Raw genomic sequence first — 25979 nt, 5'->3', positions numbered from 1 at the left:
ATGGGTCTCTTATCACCAGGGATGGCAGTAGTTTCGGATTGTTCCCTACTAACTAGCCCTATGCATACACATACACAGTCTATTTTAATCCCGGCCTTCTGGTCCATGCCGCAGGTAGTCAGGATAAGATGATAAGCAGCTTGGGTTACAGTTGGGCCACAATGGGCACCACCTTGGGTGAGGGCAGGATGATGGGGGTGAGCCAGGTTGAAGGAGCGAGGGCTTTCTCTAAAGCAGTGCTCAGCTCCACTGACCAGCAGTAAAGCAACACTAACACTAGTGACTTGGGTGGTTTCCAAAGTGCCTTGAATCCAAGTCCTTGAAGGCAGGAACCTTGGGTGGTAGGATTTCAACATCACAGTCACTGACCTGGAACACACTGAAGTGTTCCTTTGATTGGAGCTGTCTAAACTTGGGCACCAAGAGGGCTCCCATGCTGGTGTTGGAAGGCATCCCAGGAGACCAGGCACCAGGTGCCTTAGAAACGCACTTGAAGCTCCAGGAAGTTTCACCGGGCACCACCAGTCGATGTCAGGAGAGGGACTGGGAAGAGACCATTGTCCTTGGTGGTTCTCCCACTCTGTGAACCTCTGCCTGTTGTGAGCTGTCCTCCCCTCCCGGCCATGCCGGGCGCAGCGGAATTAGGCAGCTGTGAGTTAGTGTTAGGGCTTTTATGGACTGATTTTCAGAAATAGAGCTCCAGGCCTTTTGCCCTACTCTGCCACAGTCTGGAAGTCCCACTGAAACCCGCTCAACATCCCATGCTGCTCTCCAACTCTCTGCACTCCTTACTTACCCCTAGAAAATGGTCACATGATGAGTTCTGAAATTTCCACCTAAAAACCAAAATGTCTCACAGTCCCAGAATCCTTTGCAACTGCATTACACACCTTTGACCCCCCAAAACACACCAGTTGACTCCAACTCGTGGATAGCCCACGTGGATCAGAGGAGAATCGGGCTTCATTGGGTTTTCATTACATATTTTCCAGAAGTAGCTCACCAGCCTCTCTTCTGAGGGGCCTCTGAGTGCAATAGTCAGCACCCCATGGGACTCTACTTGGGACCCAAGTCCCATCAACTAGACATAGGCCTGACTTCAGAAGTGGACACTCTACAATGGTATTCTCATTCTGGGAAGCGAGTGGCTGGTAGAGATGTCTAGTCCCATGAGCACTGGGATGGCTGACATGCTGGAGTGTCCACTGATCATGCGGGCAGTGGTGGTCATGTCATGGTCAGGCTTGAGTCCTGGCTGTGTAGCCTCAGAGTTCTCTGAGCCTCCCAAGATTTTGTGCTCTGCCTAATATCTTACCATAAGTTCCCTTCTTGCTTAAAATAGCAAGAGCTGATTTTGTTGCTTGCAACTAAAAACCTATGGATCTCAGGATATCTGATGCCAAACTCAAAGCCCCAAGTTAGGTAGTACTCTTAAACTCACAATTTCTTAGCTTTATTCCTTTCCTCCAGACGTAACTAAACACAAGGATCCCAGGGTATCAGGAAAGAGAAGGCCAGATTCTGGGATCAACCAGGAAGGCCGGTCCCAGGAGGAGGAACAGAGAGAAAAACCGAGGGTCCAAAGGCCCCACTAGGGGAGATGCAGAGAGGCGTGGCAAACCAAGGAGAGTCTGCAAGGATAGGAGAGGAACCCTCACATCTATGGAGCAATGACTTTGTGCCAGGTATAGAACCTGACACTTTGCAAACACCACAAGAACAAAGAGTCCCTCTGGCAGGTACTTCGAAGCCATCGGCTCAAACATAAGACCAGTTGTGAGGATGGAGCAGGTTCAGGTGGTGTTTCAGTCTGTTGTACAGCGGTCACTGAGTCGCAACCAACTCCACGGCACCTAACAACAACAACATGGTAGGTATTCACAGCCCTTCTTGTGTCCCCACTTTCTAATGAGGATTCTTAGAGCGCTTCTGCCCTTGAGTTCTCTAGGTGGGAATAGAGCTAATGAATATGCAGAAGAAATATCCCAGAGTCACGTAGAGAAGAAAGAGAAAGTAGAAGAGGACATTGAGAGATACCATGGGTAAGGGAGCAAGAGACTGAGAAGTTGAGAAGGGGCTACCATATTGAGCGGGACTTTGGGGAGGAAGATATTTTGAAGAAGGTTTAGGCAGCTGTCCTGATATTGCCTGCTGTATCACTCCCTACCCATGACCTCATCAGAGATGATAATATGACTCTTCCCAAGTGAGACAGTTAAAGTTTATTGTGCCAACCTGGCCGATGAACACATGTGGGGTTAACTGAAGGGCAGAGAGATAAATGGCTCACTGAGCCTCACCTTTCTAGTTCTCAGGTCTCTTGCTCTCTGATGGTTGGACCAGGGTGCAGCTGCCTTAGCCAGTTCCTGCTTCAGCTGGCAAGACTCACTTCCTGCAAGACATGCCTGAGAGAAGCCATATGGACCTACCCTGATACAGCCCTGGGTGCTGGAGCAGCTGTGTGGAGACTCCTATCAGCACTAAAATGCTTACAAGTTCACTGATTCAGCTTTCCTCCTGAAGTCGGCATCATAGTGTGTGTTTTGTGAGATAGAGGAGGACTTTGTGGATTGGTGTCGGTCATATGGGCTAATGTTGGACTTGTGGGCCTGCGCAGCACTAGGTTGGGATGTTTTCTTGATACGCACGTGACCTTTATATAAAACTCTCTCTTACACATGAGTTTCTATGGATTTGTTTCTCTAAAGTGCCCAGACTAGCACACCAAGTTTGGGTGTGCTTGTGTTGTTCTTTCTCACTGGAAGCCTTAAGGAAGGTGTAGTTATGATTTCATGTGACCTTCTTTACAACTTGGTGAGCTGAGCACTATCATTACTTCCATGTCTTCAGATTAAGCATCTGAGGCTCAGAGAGGTTCTTATGACTTTCACAAAGTCACACAGCTCTCTAAATGGGAAGACTCGGCTTTGAACTCAGGCCCACCAGGTTCCAGTACCCATTCAAAGTGGAAGGTCTGCCCACTCTCTGTCCTGATAACTCACATGATTGGAGAATTCATGGGCTCCTTCTGAGTTCCCCCAAATGGTTAGATCCATAGCTTTAAAGACGAAAGGAAAAACTATGAAGTTACTCCCATCTAAGGATGATTCCAAATGTATAAGGATCAACAAACAGAAACAACCAACGAAACGAAGAAAACCTTCTGCCCTCCAAGGTGATTCCTACTCAGAGACTCTGTGGGGATACTGAGCCTGGAAATCTTCACAGGGACAGAGACAGCCTCGTCTCCCTATGGACCTATGGACCTCAGGATGTCCTACTCCGTCACAGTCTGGAAGTCCCACTGAAGCCTGTTCAACATCCCGCGTGGCTCTCCAATGCTCTGCACGCCTTACTTACCCCTTAGAAAATGCTCACATGATGAGTCCTGGTATTTCCACCTACAAGCCATAATGTCTCACAGTCCCAGGATCCTTTGCAGCTACATTACACACATTTGATCCAAGACAAACACCAGTTGACTCCAACTCGTGCGTGGGTCTCCCACCGCACCCACCAGAAAAGCAAAACAGAGAAAGCATAAAGTTAGAACCTCCGAAACCACACTCAAGATCTGATCTGGGTATGATTCAGAAGATGCAAGTTGATTAGTCTGAAAGGAGGAAGCAGCTGTGTAATCCCCCATTGGTTTGCCCCTAGCGCGAGTTATTTCTGAAGGCAATTAAGCTAATATGCACTTTTTAAAGGCTTAAGTACAATTACTTCAGGGCTGCTTATATCCAGCAGTGCAGAAAATGGTAACATGGGAGAAATTTTCCTGTTGTCTAATAAATGGAGTCGGATGAGCTAGTATTGGAAGCTGTGAGAACATCATTGCTCTGTGCTCTGTAAGAGCTTTAGAGATGTGATTTCACCTTCCTCACCCTACCGCTGAGCGATGGGTACCGTCAGACACAGCTTCCAACAGTTCTATGAAGAGTCCAAAAGGTTAAGCTCAGTCACACTGCTCTTGGGTTTACATCGGAAACCAAAGGTCCTTAAGGAGCGTTCTGGCTCTACTTCTTCCAAACCTCAAAAGCCGATGGCCATCGGGTCAACTTGGACTCATCACAACAGATTTGTTGAATCTTCTGTTATAGTCCACAGTGCTTTCACTATTCCTTGCCAACGCCTTGACTAAGATGCTCCAGTTCTTCTTTGGTCTTTCTTATTCGTTGTCTAGTTGTCACATGCATATGAAGCTGTGGAAAACACCACGTCTTGAGTCAGACACACCTTAGACACCAAAGTGACAACTTTGTTCTTTAACACTTTTGACAGATCTTGTGCAGCAGATTTGCTCAATGAAATGCATCATTTGATGACTGTTACTTCCATGGGTGTTGATTGTGGTTCCAAGTAAAGTGAAATCTTGGACAATTTCAATATTTTTCCTCCTCCATTTATCATGCTTTCCATTGGTCCAGGTGTGAGGATTTTTCAGTCTTTTTTATATTGAGTATAATGATGTAAACATTGGACTGCTAATCCCAAGGTTGCCCATTCAAACCCACCAGCTGCTCCTAGGGAGAAAGACGAGGCTGTCTGTTTCTGTAATGAGAGGCAGCCTTGGAAATCATAAGAAACCGTTCTGCTCTGTCCTCCGTAGGTGTCCCCTATGAGCTGGAATCAATTCCATGACAATGGATTTGATTTCCTGGTGGTTCGGAGCTGTGATCCATACTGAAGCTGCAGTATTTTATCTTCATCGGCAAATGCCCCGTGTCATCCTCGATTTTAGTAAGCTGTGTCATCTGCATATTTATGAATTCCTAAAGTGAAGTTGTTAGGTCAAAGATAATACAGAAAGCCTTAAATGGTGTTGGCATGAATTATGAATTATGAGAATCACAAATCACGATTTTGGTATCTATCATGATGGGGCAGGCTGCCGACCGTGTCCTCCCCCAGCAACTCCAAGCTTCCATCAGTGTTAACCAGCACACTTGTTATCTCCGGCCAGTCCAGTGAATCCAAGTGGGAAAGTTATCTCGTGATCAAAGAAGGGTGGACTTTGGGGCTTCTGGTTGAACGCTCAGGACCTGGAGAAGTCCTTTCATATTTGACTCAAATGGGGCCTAGGAGGCTGTGATCACACATATGACAGAAAGCTCTGCTTAAAGAATCCACCCTCCCTGGACGGGGGTGAATTCTCCAGCCTGCTCCAGTGTCAGCCCATCCCTCAAAATGCCCAGCAGCCGACATTGAACAATTGCTGGCCAATCCCAGCTCCTTTTTAGAAATTACAAGGTGTCTTCAATGGGTTATTTGTCAACTCTACCTGCAGATCATGATGACTTAGGTAATTTATTTGGTTTTTAATTTAAATGTTAATTTCTATTTTTTTAGATCATTTTATTGGGGGCTCTTACAACTCTTGTTACAATCCATACATCAATTGTATCCGACATATTAGTACCTATATTGCCATCGTTCTTTTCTAGACATTGACTTTCTATTGAGCCCTTGGGATCAGCTCCTCTTTTTTCCGACCCCCCCCCACCCCGCTAGATTACAGATTGTCATTATTTTCATGTCTCGCACCAACTGCTGTCTCCCATCCCCTCTGGTTTCTGTTGTTCTTCCCCCTGGATGGGGGCGGTTATGTGACATTCATTGCAATCGGTACCCCCTTCCTCCCCACCTTTAGCCCCTTCTGCCTACCCTTTTGGGATTGCTGCTAATTTCTTTTATTAACAGTCCATCTATGATCCCGAGATCCTGTGTGGTGCAGTGAGTGCACTGGGATGCTAACCTGAAAGGTTGGAGGCTTGAGTCTACACAGCAATGCCTTGGAAGAAAACGCTGGCAATTCAATTCTGGAAAACTAGCCATTGAACCTTCTGGAGCTCAGTCCTACTCGGACACACGTGGGGTCACTGAGAGTCAGCATCGACTGGACAGCAACTGAAGAAAATGTGTACAGTGAAACCTATGAGAGCTGGTTCCTGATGCGACGGCCTTGTTTTTCTGGGTCTCATGTGGAGTCTTACCACTTTTCTGTTGCTCATCTGGGTGAAGAATATTTGAATTTTCCTTCTCTGGAAGGTTCCCATCTCACACATGTTCCAACTTTCATAGGCTGTACTGTATATGATTCACAGTCTAAAATTGTCAAAAGGCTTTCAGTTAATTCCCAGCCTCCAACCACCCAATTCCTCTCCCTCGAAGCAGTGTTACTCATTTCTTGTGGATCCTTCCAGAGGTTTCCAGCAGGATGATTTTTAAAGTACTTCTTCTGGTGCCCCATGCAAGACTCTTCTGTGTCAGAATCTCCAAGTTTGTGAATCTGGAAACTTGAGTTGTTGGAAATGTTCCAGTGTATTGAATCACAGAGTTCACTGGATCCACAAGACTTCCCACCCCCTGGCCTGTGATCTTCCTGCATTCAGCATCTTTGCATGTGTCTCATGAGTCTGGCGAGGACTTTATAGATTGGTATCGGACATATGGACTAATATCAGACTTATGGACTTGATCTGAGCTAGGCTGGAATGTTTTCTCAATATTCAATTTCTCTTGTATATAAAGCTCTTTCTTATACACCTATGAGTGTCCATGAATTTGTTTCTCTAGTCAACACAGACCCTAACTTTTAAAAAGTGGGTGTGCTTGAATGATAACCACTCAGGAAAAATGGCAGGTCAAAGACTGTCAGAAGAAATGCAGTGAGTCCTTTCAAAAGCCTGACGAAGGAGGTCAAAGGGCTTACAGGACTATGGCGAGCAACACACATTCAAAATGGTGGGGTCAACCTTGGGGAACACCCTTGTTTCTAACTTTGCCAAGTAAGAGATGTGGTTACCATGCAGAGTGCACACAACCCTTGTTTCTAAGAGGGAGATGGAGTTTCTAGCAGGGCATCAACCTGTCATTTTTCCCATGACAGTTGTCATGCAGGGACACTCAAGAGTTTACAGATCCAGGTCTGTTCTAATGTCATTTCATCATGATGGAACCAGAAAGAACCAGTCCAAAGCCCAGAATGAGCACATGCCTGTATGTGTCGCTGTTCATGGTTTCGGGAGACATCAGCAGACAAAACAGCATCGGGACTCTGATGGGGCCCAGAAAATAGCAAGGGGGGATGGGGGAGGTGGACAGCAAACCAATTTTCAGAAAGTGAAAAACTCAATGAGGAAAATTAAAGGAGGGAAATAGCAGGCTTTTACATTGCGTTCGTCCCAACGTGGGATCTCCTCCTTCCTCTTCAGCTAGATGTGCTTTGCCCACCCCAACCCCCCACAGAGGGCAGGTGGGCTGTAAGGATAAAAGAGATACCTGTCAGATAATTATACTGTTCCCATTGCCCGCTTCAGGATAAGTTTGAAGCAAGGCTCTGAATCAGTTCTCTCAGTGGGCTGGGGTGGGGGTGAGGAGACCCTACTGAAATTTTGTATTCCTATCGGAGATATAGCCCAGGTGACTCTCTGGACCATAGGATCTTGTTAAAACATAGATTCTGACTCAGTTCATGGGGGAAAATGCCATAAAAACTAGTGAAATTTTTCCACGAATCAGAACCAATCCAATGGCAGTGAATTTGTTTCTTTTTGCTGTCGTTTTTCTTGTATCTGGAGTATATATGCAAATTCTCCACAGGGGGTCTAGCTGGAATTAACCAGTCTGAGTCCTGGCTGAAGCTACCGTCCAAAGTCCACGTTCTCTTCATTAGCACAGGTCATTGGAGTCTTCGTCGTGGCTCAGAAACAACGCTGACAAATGACATTGCCCCAAAGAGAAAGTCTCATTCCTGCTTTCCCTCACACAGCCCAGTGGGGCCCACACTCAATCTTTGCAGGAGCTCTCGAAGGCCCAACTAACCTCTGAGAACAGCGAATATCTATTTTGCTATCGGAATGACACCAAGTGTCTCCTTGCCACTGCCAGAAAACCCCGTGTCCGTCTGTGAAATACCAATATCATCTGCACGTGCCAGGCTCCGTGGTGAAACAAAACCCAAACCCACTGCCGTGGAGTCCATTCCAACCCCTGGCAGTCCCACATGTTCCAGAGTCGAACCGTGCTCCCTAAGATTTTCTCGACTGTAATCCGCAGAGAAGGGGCCCTGGTGGTGTAGTGAGTTACATGTTAGGCTGCTAACTACAAGATCAGCAGTTCAAAACCAGGAGCAGTCTGTGGGAGAAAGAGTAAGCTTTCTGTGCCCATAAAGAGTTGCCGTCTCAGAAGCCTCCACAGGCCGTTCCGCCCTGTCACATGGGTCGCGGACTCAGTGGCCGTGAGTTTGGTTTTGTGTTTTCATCTTTACGGAAGCAGATCAGCAGGTCTGTCTTCCGCAGCCCCACAGGGTGAGTTCACAATGACACACTTTCTGTTAGCAATCAGCCCGTTTGCACCACCAAAGAACTAGTCACCCTGGCAGGAACCACTGTTACCCCCTTTTAAATGCAAATAGAAAACTCAGGCTCAGGAGGAAGTTAAGGAACTTACTCGGGTCATCTTGGACTCAGAGCTAGGTTTGCTGATGCCAAAGTTTAGGATAACACAGCCCATTGCCGTAGAGTCAATTCCGACTCATAGCGACCTTATAGAACAGAGTAGAACAGCTCCGTAGGCTTTCTGAGACTATGAATCTGCATGGGGGCAAGCAGCCTCATCTTTCTCCCACAAAGAAACCGGTGGATATAAACCACTGACCTAGTAGTTGGCAACCCAGCACTTAAACCTCCCCCATCCCCCCGCCACCCCCCGAGCTCCTTAGAGTTGGACATGGCCCTAAAATTCCTACTTGAACAATAAATAACATACTCCATGCTTTGTGCTTAGCATAATATCTGGCATAGAGTCATTTCTCCAGCTTGCTGCTGCCGCTGTGGTTAAGCTGCTTAAAGACACTAAGATCTAGAAAGCTACCAACACAGCTGCCATTTTCCTGACCCTGAGAAGGAACGAGGTGGTGGATGCTTCAAAATCCCAGCCAGTCTCCTGGAGAAGGATGTGGTAGTCTGCTTCACTAAAGATGCATAACCTTGGGACCTCTGTGGGGCTGGTACCCAGGCTCTACTCAGACCACCTTGTCTGCTTGTCCTATCGGGTGGCAATGATCTGGCATTGACTTGATGCCAGTGGTGTGATAGCAATAGGCGTCCCCATGTAGTGGAAATTGTTATGTGCTACGAGTTGGAGCTCACCTGATGGTAACCAGATGGTTTTATAATAACTGTAGGGATGGAGAAGAACCAACGGATTTCAGAGTCAGGTGGAAGCCAGCCCAGGATTTGAATCATTAATGAGGTACGTATGTTTGGGTGGGGATAGTGCTAGGGGAAAGGGCATGAAGCATGTGTTCAGGATGGGACTATCAACAACCAAGGTAGGTCCAGTGAAGGATATGCACCCTCTCCCTACCTTGTACGTACACTCTGTGGTTTCTTTCTACTGGTACCCCTGATGTCTGAACTTGTAGCTCTATGATGTAGTATTTACAATGCTGTGTTATAAATTTTCATTGAATGTCTGTCTCCTCCACCTGGTAGGCTATGGGTTCCTTAAAGCTGGAGCTGGTTTGGGGGAAAGAGAGACAATAATTCCCAAATGTGGTCTTCTGAACACTGGAATTAGAGTCACCTGGGGATTGTGGTGGGACATGAAGACACTGGAGCCCTCACTTTGGTCTTCCACAACCAGAATCTTGAGGTCCACAAATTGTCTTCCAAGCCAATCCCACAGGAGCATCTCATTTCCACTAGAGTTTAAATTCCTTAGTCTAGAAAGGTGTATAATGGCCCTAGTGACACAGTGGCTAAGCATTTGGCTGTGGACTCAAAGGTCAGTGGTTCAAAACCAACAGTTGCTCCTTGAGCAAAAGAAGCAGTAGTATGCTTCGGTAAAAAGTACAGGCTCCGAAACCCTATGGGTCAGTTCTACTAGGCACTTGGATCCAAAATCAACTCAATGGCAGTGGGATAAAGGAAGAGAACACGCTGTTGAGTCCTAATGCAGATCTCCATGGAATCTTACTGTTCTCACCTGAATCTATTGCAGTATTAGACTCACTTCTCTGGGGACAGGTGGGATCATGTTTCTGACATGTAGCACAGGTGTGGCAAAGAGCAGCCACTCCATGAGTGCGGGTTGAACAGATTCACCAACAATGGTGAACACAATGTGTTGGCACTTTAATCTGGAATTCTGTCTGCTTGTTCCTAGTCACTGAGTGCCCATTTGGCATTAACATCAGTTGCCTACTAATGACTAATGCTAATGACTAAAAGTAATGGAGCATTTGTTCTCAGCAGCCTGGGCCTCCACTGACTGTTAAAATGAAATTGAGCCATGCTGATGACCACAGAACACTTCCTTGTCCCCCAAAGAAGACTTGCCTACATGAAGTCACAGCTAGTACACTTTCAAATATTGCCCAGCAGAGGATCAACACTCACCGAGCACAAAAAGGAGACTGTCACATAGAACAATTCCACCCAGAGGGCAACAAAGAGAAAACAGCCCTCAAAATAGCATTAGCTCAATGGTGGGAAGACAACAAGAATGAAACACACACAGAGAGACACACAATACAAATGGAAAGATAAGTAGGTAGGAAAACACCCGACACAAAAGGTACAAGAAGACATCACAGAGTCCACAGATGGATGCAATAACACTGAATATCAGTGGACTTAACTCAGGCATTAAAGGTAGAAGCTATCAGGCTGTCTTAGAAAATATAACTCATTGATCTGCTGCCTACAGGAGACATATCTCAAGCTTACAGACAAAAACAGGCTCAGAATTAAAGGCTGGAGAAAAAATATACCAAGCAAATGGCAATTCAAAAAAAGCAGGAGTAACAATCTTAATCTCTGACCTCACGGTGCAAGCCATAACAAGAGACAAGGAGGAGCACTATATAATGCACAAGGGAACAGTGGACCGAGAACCAGTAAGCATAATAAATAACAAACATACCAAAAATGAAAAAAAATTCACAGGCTCAACAATTATAGTAGCTGATTTTAATACACCACTCTCTGAAAAAGATCACAAGGAAAGAAATTTAACAAGAAGGCTACAGAGCTAAGCAGCACATTTGGACGACTTGACCTGATAGATATTTTCAGAGCTTTCCACCCAAATGCAAAAATAAATTCACATTCTTTTCAAGCCCATATGGCACATATTTGAAGATAGACCCCATGCTGGGACACAAGTCGAACCTGTGTAAATTCAAACACATAGAGATTATGTCTTCTCTCTCTGATCACTGTGCCATAAGGCTGGAAATCAACCAAAGGACAATGAAGAAAACAAGGGCAAACAATTGGAGGAAGAATAACTCTCTATTGCAAAAGGAGAGGGTATTGGCCCAGATCAGAGAGTAAGTCAGGAATGTTGCCTTCTACCTTAATCTCCTTACAATTGATTGGCTGTTCTTAGCAGATTCCATTATAGAGATGATTACATTGTGCTAAATCACATCATTGGGGATTACTAGGTCTTAACTGCAAAAGTTAAGAATCTTGGTCCATACAACTGGATAAAAACCTTAACTATCACAATTATTTTAATGTCTTATATATGCATGTATGTGCATATATATGCATGTATATTAGATGATACACTGACAATAGCTAGACCTGACAACATGGGATTTTATAGGCTTAATTTTCACATTTGGGTCATTAATCCATTTTTAATTTGTTTTGTGGATCCTGCTTCATTTTTCTGCTTGTGGAAATTCAGTTTTCCCAAACCATGCACTGAAGAAACTCTCCTTTCCCAATCTAATGGGCTGCACATTCGTTAGAAATTGGTTGATGTGCTTGCCTTCATGGCGTGATCATTGAAGATATGGATGCTGGAGCAAAGTGTGGTGAAAAAATCAGATGGTGCCTGACTATCAGAAAAAATAGCCTCTGGGTTTTAAAAGACTTATCTTAAAATAAGTATTCACCTAAGTGAGGTGGCAGCTAAGTTGATACAGAAGGAAGATGCCAGCCCATGTGATCCAAGGACTTTAAATAATAAAATCCAAGATCAGAGGAGGAAATTATATTAGAGCTTAAATTCTGAGCACCCGGATTGTAAAAGACTATGGATGACAGTGAAAGCCCCAAATCAATTTTGACGGTCCCCACTTGGATTCCCTTAGACCACTGACCAGGGGCATGAATAATCTTGCCCCCAGAGTGCTGGAAAGTAGATTTTGACAGATATAGTTCAGTTAAAAATTCAACACATTACCATTTTTCCCTTTTGAGCAATTTTTAATTTTTCTACTATTTTTCTGCTTTCTCTTGGATTGAGGCTTTTCTGTGTTTTAATTTACTGTCATTGTTGGGAGTTTTTTGTATGATCTTCATGGTATGAAATCCAGGATAAGAATATCTGTAGATATATTAACTAGACTAATTCATAGTCACTTATGGTTATTGCAGAGGAGGTTCTGGGCTCTGGGGAACTAATATGGTACAAAAATAAAGAAAATGTTCTAAAATTGTGGTGATGCTATAACTCTTTTAAATCTTTTAAACCTTTAAATAGTAAAATATATTGCTACAAATATAAAAACCTTAACTAAACAAAAAATCAAAATTAATAAAAGAATACTAAAGTATTTTAATTCAGTTGACCATATATATGTGGGTTTATTTCCATTGTATTCTGTTTATCTATGTGTTTATTGTTATGCCAGTATCAGACTGTTGTGATGATTTTAACTGTCTAATATGTTTTAAAATCAAGAAATATGAGTCTTCCTCCTTGGCTCTTCTCTTTCAGCATTGCTTTAGCTATTGGGATCCTCTTTCCACTCCACATAAAATTAAGAGCTGTTTTTGGTTTGTTTTCATTCTACAAAGAAGGCTGTTTGGAATTTTGATTGGGATTACATTGAATTTATACATCTCTTTGGGTCGTAGTGACATCTTAACACTAAGGTTTTTCAACCCAAGAACCTGAAACATCTTTCTATTTAAGACTTCTTTCATTTCTATGAAGGATCAATGGTGTCATCGTGGGCTATACATAGAGCTGCTAATTTCAAGGTCACAGGGGGAAAGATGAGGCTGACGACTCCAGTAAACATTTAAACTCTTGGAAACCCCCAGGGGCAGCTCTCCAGTGCATGGTTTTGAGTTGGAATCCACTTGATGGTGGTGGGTTTTAATCTCTTCGGGCAGTGTTTCATAATTTTTATTGCATAGGTTCTTCACATGTCGGCTTAGATTTCTTCCTCGGTGTTCTCTTCTCTTAGATGCTGTTGTAAATGGAATTGCTTTCCTAATTTCCCTTTCATATTTCTCATGGCTGGTTAACAGAAAAACAGCTAATTTTTGCTTGTTGAATATGTGCCCTGAAATTTGTGAATACGTAATTCTTTTAACGATTTTAGAGTCATGTTTGATACTAAGTAAGCATTTATTCTCAAATACAGCCAGCAACTAATTTTGGTAGCTACTTGAACCTCTGTGGATTTGTCTTCCATATCTTCTAACTCCATCAGTGAATTGCAAGGAAAGTGACTTTGTCTCTGATTCTAGTTGGAGAATCAATAATCCCAGTAGGACTTCAGACTGGTTCACTTGGTTTCAACCCCCCTGTTGAAAATGTGCATTTCCACCCCAGATATACTGAATCAGAATGTACCTTGTAACAAGGTCCCAGGTTTTATATATATATATATATATATATATATATATATATATATATATATATATATATATATATATATATATATATATATATAAATGAAGGTCTCATTATAATGTGGATTCTGGTTCCACATGTCTGGGGCAGAAATGCGTGTTTTTGTCAGAGGATCAAACCAAAATGAACTGATTAGGAGTCCTGTGTTTCATAAGATTCTCAGCCTAAAATATCTCTAAATTTTGTCTAACATACTAACATGAGTCAGTCAGATTAAGACTCAATAGAAAGTGTTTTTAAGAACACAAATGTTCTATTGGCTGGCTGAGGTGGACAACCACAGAAATACAGGGAGTGGTGGCCCTTCAGTCTTCCACTCGCCATCTCTGGCCCTGAGTTAAAGGGAAGGCATCTTTGTGGTCCAGGCATTCTGCAAGATGGCAATGTTAATGGCTAAAGGCACTCTTGTAAGTTCCTCTTGGACCAGCGCTGGACAGGAGGGGCCAGAAGCGGGAACAACTTAGGGCCTGGTTCCCCAGCAACTTTGTAATTAAAATCAGAGCACTTGGATGGAGGTTGAAGATGCTCTCTCCACCAGAGTGTCAGTGGTAATTGCTCCGTCTCTTTTCTGGGATTCTGCTCGAGAATAATAACTTCAGAATTGTGCTGCACATGAGAGTTACCTGGGGAGCTTGGAAAACTCCTGGTACTCAAACCAAACTCCAGACCCATTACATTCAAATGTCTGGGGACAGGATCCAAATATCAACATTAATCAGTATTAAAGTATCTGACAATGTTCCACTGCTATCCATGAGGTTCCAGTAGCTAATTCTTTATATGTGGACAGCCTATTCCTTCTTGACTGTCTGTGCTTGTTCTGCTAAACCTTGCTCACTTTAGATGGCCTTGCTGATATTTGAAAGACCAGTGACATAGCTTCCAGTATCACAGCACCACACAAGCCATCACAGTACAACAACGTGACAGAGAAGTGACAGCAGCCAAGAGATCAATCGGTGTATTGCATTGAGTAAATCTGCTACCTAAGGCTGAGCATGATAGTGGGACAAGAGGAAAGTTAAAGGAAATAGAGGAAAGAGCTACATAGGAGACAAAGGGTATTTATAGAGGTCTAAATACGGGTATGTACATATGTAAATATATTTATATAGGATGGTGGGGAAATAGATCTATGTGCATATATATTTATAGGTTGAGTATTAGGCAGCAGATGGACATTGGACCTCCACTCAAGTACTTACTCAATGCAAGAACACTTTGTTCTATTAAATTGGCATTCCATGATGCACACCTTCCCAACACAATTGCTGAAGATAAATGTGTGCATAAGCAAATATGAAGAAAGCTGATGGTGCCTGGCTATCAAAAGATATAGCATCTGGGGTCTTAAAAACTTGAAGGTAGGAGCAGTGTGAAGAAGAGGCGAGAAAGACCCCTGGATCGACCAGAGACTGCGCGCCGCCGCATCCCCTCGTCCAGCGCCTGCGCCCCGCCGCTGTTGTCACCATGCCCAAGAGAAAGGCTGAAGGGGATGCTAAGGGAGATAAAACCAAGGTGAAGGATGAACCTCAGAGGAGATCAGCAAGGTTATCTGCTAAACCCGCTCCTCCAAAACCAGAGCCTAAGCCGAAAAAGGCCCCTGCGAAGAAAGGAGAGAAGGTACCTAAAGGGAAAAAGGGGAAAGCTTATGCTGGCAAGGACGGGAACAATCCTGCAGAAAATGGAGATGCCAAAACAGACCAGGCACAGAGAGCTGAAGGTGCTGGAGATGCTAAGTGAAGTGTGTGCATTTTTGATAACTGTGTACTTCTGGTGACTGTACAGTTTGAAATACTATTTTTATCAAGTTTTATAAAAATGCAGAATTTTGTTTTACTTACAGAACACTTCATTGTTGTCTTTTGGAGGGGGGACAAATGTCAATACGCTGTCTCCAAAGCTAGATGGAGTGAAAAACAACACTTTGCCCTGCTAGTTTTGAGAGACTCCCTCTGGGGTTCCAGGAGGAGGGGGGATTCCCTGACACAACCCACGTTCGCCACCTTGGCACACACACCTTGTGAGGGGGAAAATACAGCTGCGTTTTGACATCCTCCACCCCTTCTTCTCTTTCCCCTCTGCCTTCAGCACAGACTTGACTCCACAAACTCAGACACCTCTTGGGACCTGACCTCAAAACATTGGCTGTTAGTTTATCGGCGATCTGGATTTTCCAGTGACACCATCCTCATGGCATCCCTCAAAAGAGCAGCGCCCCCTTTGTTCAGATGGCAATTCTGCCGTGTCCATTTCATTTTCTGAACATCAGGGTCGGCTCATGAAAAGTTGTTAAAACAACATGCTCAATGTGAAATGTCACCCTCACTAAACCTTCCCCGGTCAGCGCACCAGCTAAAGACTTCAGTGGGTTTTACAGTGGCTTTCTCATTGTGGTAGTCCATTGAAGAAGGGAGTTTAAAAGTTGTTATATGCTGTTAACGATCGTCTGCCCATGTCCTGCCTGAATACCATGATTGTTTATGAAAAGTATCTTTAATAAAGCTGGATACAATTTGGCTTGGGGAAAAAAAACTTGAAGGTAAACAAGCAGCCATCTAGCTCAGAAGCAACAAAACCCACATGGAAGAAGCCTGTGTGACCATGAGGTTAGAAGGGACCAGATATCAGGCATCAAAGAACCAAAAAATCATATAATTGTAAATGAGGGTGAGTGCAGAGTGGAAACCCAAAGCCCATCTATAGGCAACTGGACATCCCCTTACAGAAGGGTCGTGGGGAGGAGACGAGCCAGTCAGGTTGCAGGGTAGCAATGATGAAATATACAAATTTCCTCTACTTCTTATGTTTCCTCCCCCCACTATCATGATCCCAATTCTACCTTAAAGATCTGGCTAGACCAGAGGATGCACATTGGTACAGATAGGAACTGGAAACAGGGAATCCAGGACAGATGACCTCTTCAGGACCAGTGGTGAGAATGGCGATACCTGGAGGGTAGAGGAAAGGTGGGGTGGAAAGGGGGAACCGATTCAAGGATCTACATATAACCTCCTCCCTGGGGGATGGACAACAGAAAAGTGGGTGAAGGGATATGTCAGACAGTGTAAGATATGAAAAAATAATAATAATTTGTAAATTATCAAGGGTTCATGAGGGAGAGGTGAGTGGGGAGGAGGGAGGAAAATTAGGAGCTGATATTAAGGGCTCAAGTAGGAAGTAAATGTTTTGAGAATGATGATAGCAACAAACGTACAAATGTGCTTGACACAATGGATGCATGTATGGATTGTGATAAGAATTGTACTAGCCCCCAATAAAATGATTTTTTTTAAAGTTGAACTGACACTGGAGCTCAGGGATCAATTAGGCAAATTCATCAATTCATCAGCACCTTGGCAACCCTGTGCTGGATGCTGGAGACACAGGGTCGTCTGGATCATGTCCGTCTCCTCTGAGTGTGCTGGCCACCCGGTCTGTCCACCAAGTGCCCCAGGAGGCTATCCTGGAAGGACTGCATTAGCAGCCTGCCTCCGTCGGACTTCTGGTTGGGTTTGGCAGAAGAGGAAGCCACAGGAGATTAGCAGGTAGAAGGAGCATAGGCAGGGTATTTATCCCAGAGGCTGTGACCCGATGAAGGAAGCCTGCTGGCACAGGGGTCAAGCACCCAACAGATAACTGATAAGTTGATGCTTCAAGCCCATGCAGCAGAAGCAGGGAAGAAAGACATAGTAATCTGCTACTGTAGGGATTACTGACTAGAAAATCCTAGGGGACACTTCTGCTCTGTTCCGTGGGATCTGTTGGTGTAACTCAGGATTGGAGGGCGTTTAATAGCAACAGCATGGCCCTGGGGAGCTGTCTCAGGTGACCACAGGCTCCTGTCAGGTGGCCTCTCCACACACCTCTCTCCTGAATTTCAGACCCCTTCCTGTTCCTTTAGGCATCTTCCCACCCCACTTTGACTAGCCCAGAGCAAAATGTCACCAGACTCACTTCCATCAAGTCGATTCTGAGTCACAGCAACACTATAGGACAGAAGAGGACTGTCCCCTTGGGTTTCCAAGGCTATAACTCATTACAGAAGCAGACTGCCACATCTTTCTCCTGTGGGGCCAGCTGGTGGATTCAAACCACTGACCTTTGGGTTAGCTGCTGAGCTCTTAAGCACTGCACCACCAGGGCTCCTTGACTAGCCCAGGGCGTAGTGCTAGGTCTCCTTAAATCCTGACACACGTTACAAACAGCCCTGTGAGTAGATTTTCCTCAAACCACACTGATAGAGCTTCCTGGTTCTTTCCTTTGGGAGTGCTGACAGACACACAGGATAATCAAAAAAGGCGGGGTCCCGTGCATTCAGAGAATTTGTGTGCCCTGAGGGACAGTGCCGGCAGAGAAAATCTATTCCAGTGTAGATTAAAAAGAGACTTCGAGTTTATGAGTTTAGATGAGTCACTTAATCTCTCTGAGCATCTTGGTTCATCCATACCGTGGTGACCATATTGACTGCAGCCTTGTGGATCTCCCAGTGGGCTGTGCTGATGCAGATAAGCATAATGAGGGCGGAGGAACACAGCCAGCATTTATATGATGCTTCAGATGCCTCAGGCACCGTTCTAAGTGCTTCTGAGAAAGGAAAACTGATGTACGTGAACACCATTTAAAACCCGGAAAGGAGCTCTTCATGTACCTCAAGTTTTGATGCCCACACTGAAATGTCACAGAGTTGGCACACAACGGCCACGGCTCCCGAGAAGGGATAGGATGGACACGTCAAGGGGACACTCAGCACGCGTGCGCCACTCTACAGTGTCACCAGTGGCCCCTGCCCAAAATGCCTGGGTGTGCAGACCTGGAAGTCTGCTCTCATCATCTTAGAGCAAAAACAAAGCAGGAGCTACAACCACACCTCTTTCTGGAGGGTTTCTGTCTTCCTCGGGACACACACAGGGACGCAGGCCCCAGGATGCATGGACTGAGGGTCATTGCTGTGGTTAGACGCTGTGTGGGTGGCTCTGCCCGTGTGGACCCTGTCCACAATAGAAGGACACACGGCCTGGCCCGGTGCCATCCTCGCCGTCAGGGCTGTGTGTGAGCCCATTGTTTCAGCCACCGCACGATCCATCGCATCGAGGCCCTTCCACTTTTCACTGACCCCCCACAAGTAAGATGTCTCTAAGCTCCCCAACATCTTCATGCCAGCCCTACCAGCCACTTCACCCCCTTTTCTCTTTTCCAACCCCCTGCCCCCATCCTACCGCAAAGCTTACTTCTCAGGACAAGAACACTTGGTCCCAATGTGCTTGGTCCACAATCCATGGGCATGGAAGCAGCAGTCAGGAGGTCAAATGACGCATTGCATTGGGTAAATCCACTGCACAAGACCTCTTTGAAGTGTTGAAAAGCAAGGAGGTGGCTTTGAGGACTAAGATGTGCCCGACTCAAGTCTTGGCGTTTTCAATTGCCTCGAACTGAAAGTTGCACACTGAATAAGGAAGACCGAAGAAATATGGATGCATTTAACTAGGGTGCTGACTAAGAATACCAAGAGTCGCATGGGCTTCCAAGAGAACAAACAAATCTGTCTTGGCACACCCAGAATGCTCCTTAGAGGCAAAGATGGTGAGCCTTGGTCTCGTGTCCCGTGGACATGTCGTCACGGGGGCCAGTCCCTGGAAAAAGACCTCATCCTTGTAAAACAGCGAGCGGGGCAGTGAAAACGAGGAGGCCCCCGATGAGACGGATGGACACACTGGCTGCAACAGGGAGCTCAGACATAAGAACAGTTGTGGGGATGGCGTAGGGCCGCTGTGAGTCAACCAACTTGACAACAAAATAAATGTGCATCATTATCACTTGGGGGGAGCAGGGGCGGGGGGTAGGCAAAAAAGAAATGTTCCTTGTAAGATAAGCTCTAATGTACACACAGTCTCTCCTCAGCTTCAAGTAGGAGGAGGCTTCCAAAAAGTTCTCTTTACTTCCATTGTGCCATGAACTTTTTGAAGCTCCCCCTGATCTTTCTGTTCCTCTTTCATGATTTGTCTCCTGTCCACCCATCACCCACAGCGTTATTTATGATCATTTTCAATTTGGTCACTTTCTAACCTAAAGAATTTCATGGTAAAGATAAAACTTAGATGACTGTGATCAATGGAAAACAACATTTGGAAGATTTTTTCCCATCTGTTATTGTAACTCTCATATCAACTGAAGGTAACTGAAAACAATTACTATGAAAATTGAAAAATATTATTAGATTCCAACCTGAGAGTATAGCTTGCCTAAGACACTGTGCCTGAGGCCTGTTTTTTTTTTTTCCTGGATATGATTGGAAGGCAAGAGAGAAAATTGAGAAAGAGAGTTGCTTCCTCATTTTGATTCAGGAGTTGTTTCACATCTTGCCTACAAATGATATAAAGAACCAGAAATGGACTCATCTTGGAAGACACTGATTTAAAGAAATGGAAGTCCTCATCTTCAAGGAGAATGCGCACACTCACAGAGGCTCCTTAGAGAGCAGCCGCATCCTTGCCTCCCTGTTCTCCCACCAATCTTCCACCTCCATCCTCTGGTCAGAATGTGAGAGCTCTTTCAAACAGCAATGCCGTCCACTGCTACCAACCTTGACATCTCCATGGCCTCGGAAGTCCTTTAAGTAAGTCGTTATATGAGGTCCAGAAAGATCAAGACCATAGTTGCAGGAAAAAACAGGACAATTGACATTCAACTGACAATGTTCACAAAGACGGTGTTGGACATCTGACTTTGGGGAGTATAGACTGAAGTCAAGAACAACCATCTAAGGTGCAGTGATGGCCATCCAGAGAGAAGCAGAGTGATAAAAACCAAAAGATATATAGAAACAATTAGCCCAACCAAGGGCCCCGCATAAACCGTCTCCTCAACCCTGAGACCAGAAGAACTAGATGGTGCCCAGTCACCACTACCAACCCCTCTGAGAAGATCACAGTAGAAAGTCCTAAGTAGAATGAGATTTTTAAAAATGGAAGAGAGCTAAAAGTCATGAATGAGACCAGGCTTCCTTGTTGGACAGCGATTGGAAGAATCCCTACAACGGTGGCAACTCGTTCATCCTCCTGGTCTGGAAGGGAGCTCACTCTGTTAGTATCATCAACCATTTAAGGTGAAAAACGCAGCATCTACTCAAGACAACGTTCAGAGAATCGGGAAAGAAGAAGGAATGAGAATGAGAAATGCAATGAGGAAGCAGGGCACGTGATGGTACACTGAGGGGATTTTAATGGATAACTTGGGGTGGGGGTGGGGGGGACTAAAGAAACCAGTTCCAGAGGACGTGAGCCATCAGACACAGCATGTGGCCTGTCATAACCAGGATCAGTGACCCAAGAGAAAGATGACCACTGCTGTATGGCTTGACCCCATTCTTGTACACACACTGCTTCTTCCTCTCTGTGTTTGTTGAGGTGCTGCTGTAGCAAGAGTCAAGGGGTGTTCCTATCTGGGGGACTCCCCCTCCCTCCCCCAAATGAGGGCTATGAGAATCAGCCAGCTCTGACCTGGGCTTTCCGAACAACGCTCTCCTGGGAATTTTCCTCACCATCAAAATGCTAAGACCAAGCTTCCGGGTCTGCCTGTGACACTGAGGAAGGACCGAGGGAAACCTTAATAGAAGGGGGTCATCATGGGCCCCAGCCTGACCACCAGAGAGGACCTAGGATACTGCACACGCATACAGCACACACATGTGTTTGTGTTCTGTGCTTAAGTCTGTGATCTGCCTGAGGGCAGGGACAGCCTGCAATTTTATTGGCTCCACTCTCCAGAGCTTGGCACCATTCTGCTGTCTACTAGCCCTCCAAGAGCTCTGCGACCTTGAGGAGTTCTTTCACCCTCTTTCAACTTTCAGACTTGAAAATGGGATTATTGAGCTCTACCTCACAGGCTGTTTTAAAAGCAAGTTACCTGACTTGCAAAGTGCCTAGAATAATGCTTGGTGTTACCCCTAACCTTCCTACCTAGGCTTAGTAGATTAGCCAGGGCCCTTGACTGTAAGGGACTCTCAGCTTGCTGAAACAAACAAACAAACAAACATAAAAGGACAGGTGGGGTGGGGGTGGGACTTAAATCACAGTGGGTGGTGTGCAGAGCAGAAGCTGAAAACAGGACTTGCAAGTTTTCTGCTAGACATTCCCTTTCCCATACTCACTCCTTCTTGGTGTGTGTGCGTGTGTGTGTGCGCGTGTGTGTGCGTGTGCGTGCACATTTACCCGCTTCAGTCTGTTTCTTCCTGTCTGTAGCTTTTAGTCTCTCTACTGTCCATCCTCCTGAGGCAAGAACCCTAGCTCTCAGCAGACGCCAGGCTCCATCACAGCCTCACTTCTGGAGATGGAGGGCCTTTCTCTGAGGCCCAGGAACCCTAGTGGTGTCGTGGGTCCGAGTTGGGCAGTGATACATTTCAAGTGGGGCAGTTTAAAACCACTAGCAGCTCCTCGGGAGGAACCACCAGCTCCCATAAACAGTTCCGTCTCAGAACCCACTGGGGTTGCTATGAATCAGCATTGACTCGGTGGCAACGAGTTGGAAGTATGTTTTCCTCTGAGCTCCAGTGAGAGAAATCTTACAGGAGGACTCTGATGACCCCAGCCCTTCAACACTAAGGTCAGAGAGGGAGAGGTACTCGGCTCCTTTTCCAGTGGGTGGGTGGGGTTGGGGGGAGCAATTCTCTCGAAAGAAGCAGAAATCATTTCCAAGGAGAAATTATGGATGTCCACCATGAAAAATCTGATCCATTGGGATGCAGCGGATAGCATGGTGGTTATTATAGCTGTCTCGTGATCATGCAGCTGCCGCTATGACTGATTTGTGTAACTCACTGCTTAGATGTCTAGCACCTTAGAAACAGGGACAATGCCTTAATTATGGGTGTTTCCCCAATACCTGGGAACCCCGGTGGAGCAGTGGATTAAGTGGGTGGAGCTCGGCTGCTAATCCAAAGGCTCCCTTTCAAAGTCACGGGCAGCTCTCTGGAGAAAGATCTGGGAGTCTGTTTCTATAAAAACAAACTTGAAACCCCTACAGGGAATTTCTCCTCTTCTCTGTAGGGGTGCCATGAGGTAGAATCAGCCCCATGGCAATGGGTGATGTCTTGTTTGGGAGGCAGGAGGCTCGAAACTGGAACCAGTTCATAGCTGAGATGGCTTCTGTTCTTCCCACTGGCAGGTTCCAGTGTCGGAGGCTCAGTCACATGCAAAACTCACTGCACCTTCATTTTATCCTTATTCTCAGGTGATCGGCTGTGGAAGGTGCCCTGGTGGCACGGTGGGTAAAGTGGGAGCCTGTCAACCTAAAGGCCTGTGGCTTGCACCCATCGGCGCTCCACAGGACAGAGTTTGGCAGTCTACTGTAAGGGATTACAGCCGAGGAAACCACATGGAGCAGCTCTGCCTACAGGGTCCCTGTGCATCGGAATCCACGCCGTGGCAACAGGCTTGTGTGGCTCCCCCATCTCTTCCCAACACCTACTGCTAGTCAGGTGAACAGGAGGCTATGAATACGTGTTCGTAGCCTGAATCAAGGGATAAACGAATACAGGTAGGAACCAAGCCTTCCTCCGTTCCAGCCAATGCTTCTCTTTCCAGCTACAAACTGCTTCTCGTCAGTGCAAACGGTTACATAATGTCCGTCCCTAAGTGAGTCGCCAAGAAATTTGGCTTCTCTCTCATTGTTTGTTTGTTTACACCTTAGCCTGGTCTCCCTGAGAGTTGCCCGTTCTCCTTTGCCTTGGTTGGCTCCTTCCATGAGTTTCCATGTTCCTATTTATAAAGCTTATCTGATCCCAGCTCCTGGGGCTGCCTCTCTCTTCCCTCCCTCCTGCGCACCTAGAAGCAGAAGGCTCTGGTTGACCTGAAATGGCTTGTAAAGAGATAGAGCTGCTCAAGGAAATGTGGACGCTCTCTTTTGCTTTTCTTGAACTTTCCATCCAACGTCCCATCAGGGAGGCAGCAGTCTGGCCCGAGTTCCCATGTAGCCCTGCTTCACAGACTGGAGGGTTGCTCAGCAGCTTCCCCAGTGAATTCAGGGAAAAGTCAAGCATCTGCAAGAGGAAGTGGCTGGACCAGTAGACCTGCAAGGCTGACTCAGTCCTGGGCCTTGCAAGTTGGAATAGACTTTATAGCAGTGGAATCTGGGGTTGGTTGTTTCCCGGTTCTACAATGATCCCCATGACCGTGAATCCTTTGGACATCATGACAGCTGCATGCGGGAAGGCACCCCCCCCCCCCCCGTCTGCATGGATGATTGGCCTTTGTCTTGTCATCACCCTGTTTAAGACATAATGAAGGAGTCTTTATAAAATATATGTCGGGGCTCTTTTTCTCCTAGAGCACTACCCCTCCTCACCTCACCCCACAGGGTCCCTTCTCATTAGCCTGCGTTGATGTGGTACATTTGTTACAATTGGTGGCTGAGCATTCATTAAAGTCCATGCTTTCCAGGAGGATGTGCAGGTCGATGGGCTTGGACAAATATATGATGTTATAGGCTCACCGAGACGGTATTAGACAGAACAGTTTCCCTGTCTGAAAAATGCCCTGGGGGGGGTGGAGTCCTGGTGGCATAGTGGGTCTCACATGGGGCTGCTAACCTTCAAGTCAGCAGTTCAAAGCCATCAACCTCTCCACAGGTAAAAGACAAGTCTTTCTACATACCATCAAGATTCTCAGCCTCAGAAAAGTACCGGGGCAGTTCTACTCCATCCTATAGGCTTGCTGTGAGTCAGAATTGACTCATCGGCAGTGTTTTAGGGGCCCTGGTGGTATCATGGGGTATACATTGGGCTGCCACCTGCAAGGCCAGCGGTTCAAACCTATCAGCCACTCAGGGGGCAAGATGAGACTTTCAATTCCCGTGAAGAGTTAGTGTCTTGGAAACCCACAGAGGCAATTCTCCCTGAGGTAACTTTCAGTTGGAATCAACCCCTGGCAACCACTGACCCTGCTCCTGTCTCTGCTGGCCAAGCTCCCATCCAATGCCTAGGAACTAGCTCCATGGCACCTAGCAATAACAACAACAATGCCCCAGGCCGACAGGACTGACAGGTCAAAGTGGGCTTCCAACACAGCTTCCTCTGGCCACCCCCAACGCACCACAATGCACATGAAACAAAACTCATTTGCCATCCTCAGCCAGATGAGTTCTGAGATCTGCTTTAGTGCTAATTCTGGCTTGGATTGTGCCCTGTCTCTGCAGTATCAGGGAGGGGTGGCGGGGGTTGGCAGGGAGGGTGATGGAAGCAGCTTATCTGTGACACCAAAGAACAGAATTGCACCAGATACAGAGCCCGGGTTGTGCCTGTTGATCACAGGCAGTGCCCAGGCATAGGGGTCTGCCACCCTGAGGGGGTTCACAGCTGCTTGCCTTCCCTCCCTGGACTCCACTGGAACTGAGTCAACCTTTCCTCTGCCCCACCAGGCCCTGCAACATCGCAACATACTTTCTGAGAAGTGTCTTGTGATTGCTGAACCGCCGAGGAGGCACGTGGAAAAACACTGCTGCTCTCAGCGCCGGCTAGCAGCAGGGGTGAGCGGGGGGACCGTTAGTCAACGTTATCTCTATGGAACACATCCAGAAGTGCCAGCTACTGCAGGCTGTTAATCTCACGAAGAGCCAGGACAGGAGGCAAGGAATGGGAAATCAGAACCCCATTGAAATCCATGCCTGATGCGGTGCCATCCAAGGCTGTGTGCAGAAGAAAGCCTGTGGTCCGAGGGAGCCCGGAGCCTTTCCAAAGGACCAGCTGCCTCTGCTCACACTCCAGAAGGCCCCAGCCTCACATTGGAGGCACAGGTCACCACATCCTGCCAACAGTCATTACGCACATGTGTATGTGTGTGTGTGTGGGGGGGGTGCGCTATCCTTCACCGTGTCTATTTGCATCCCGATGCCTGGCTCTGCCATGGGAGGAGAGTCGGCCCTGCTGAGCCCTGAGGGAAGACCTGCTAGCCAGGCACGCAGACAGACAGAGCTCTGATGCTGTGAGGACAAGGGGCTGGTGTCCTCATGGGCCTAGGTACCACACCCTGCCCCACTCCAGTTGGACCTCTGCTTCAGGGGTGTGTCATGCCGTTCCCAATTCAGCCAACTTCTCCTCGGTACTTTCGACAGAGACCATCCATCAGGTGACTCAAGAAAGCAAAACAAAACCCACTTTCTCCAAGACACAGACATTCCCTGGCAGGATCCAGATCTTCCCTGGTCTCTGTAGCCCACTGGTTCTCAAAGTGTGTTCCCTGGACCAGCAGCCTCAGCATCTTTGTCGTTGTCAAGTCCGTGCACTCCTGAATCAGCTTGAGCTTCTGGCAGTTCCCTTG

General features: G+C 46.3%; 1 pseudogene; it reads left to right on the top strand.

Annotated features, from left to right (window-relative positions):
• The first annotated feature begins 15082 nt into the window (after nucleotides 1-15082).
• On the top strand, nucleotides 15083-15487 carry LOC142448653 (non-histone chromosomal protein HMG-17 pseudogene; annotated as a pseudogene).
• Nucleotides 15488-25979: the final 10492 nt, after the last annotated feature.

Source organism: Tenrec ecaudatus, chromosome 5, assembly GCF_050624435.1.
Source record: "Tenrec ecaudatus isolate mTenEca1 chromosome 5, mTenEca1.hap1, whole genome shotgun sequence".
NCBI classification, from domain to species: domain Eukaryota; kingdom Metazoa; phylum Chordata; class Mammalia; order Afrosoricida; family Tenrecidae; genus Tenrec; species Tenrec ecaudatus.
Note: the sequence above shows the minus strand (reverse complement) of the source record. Positions and strands in the feature narration are given on the sequence as shown.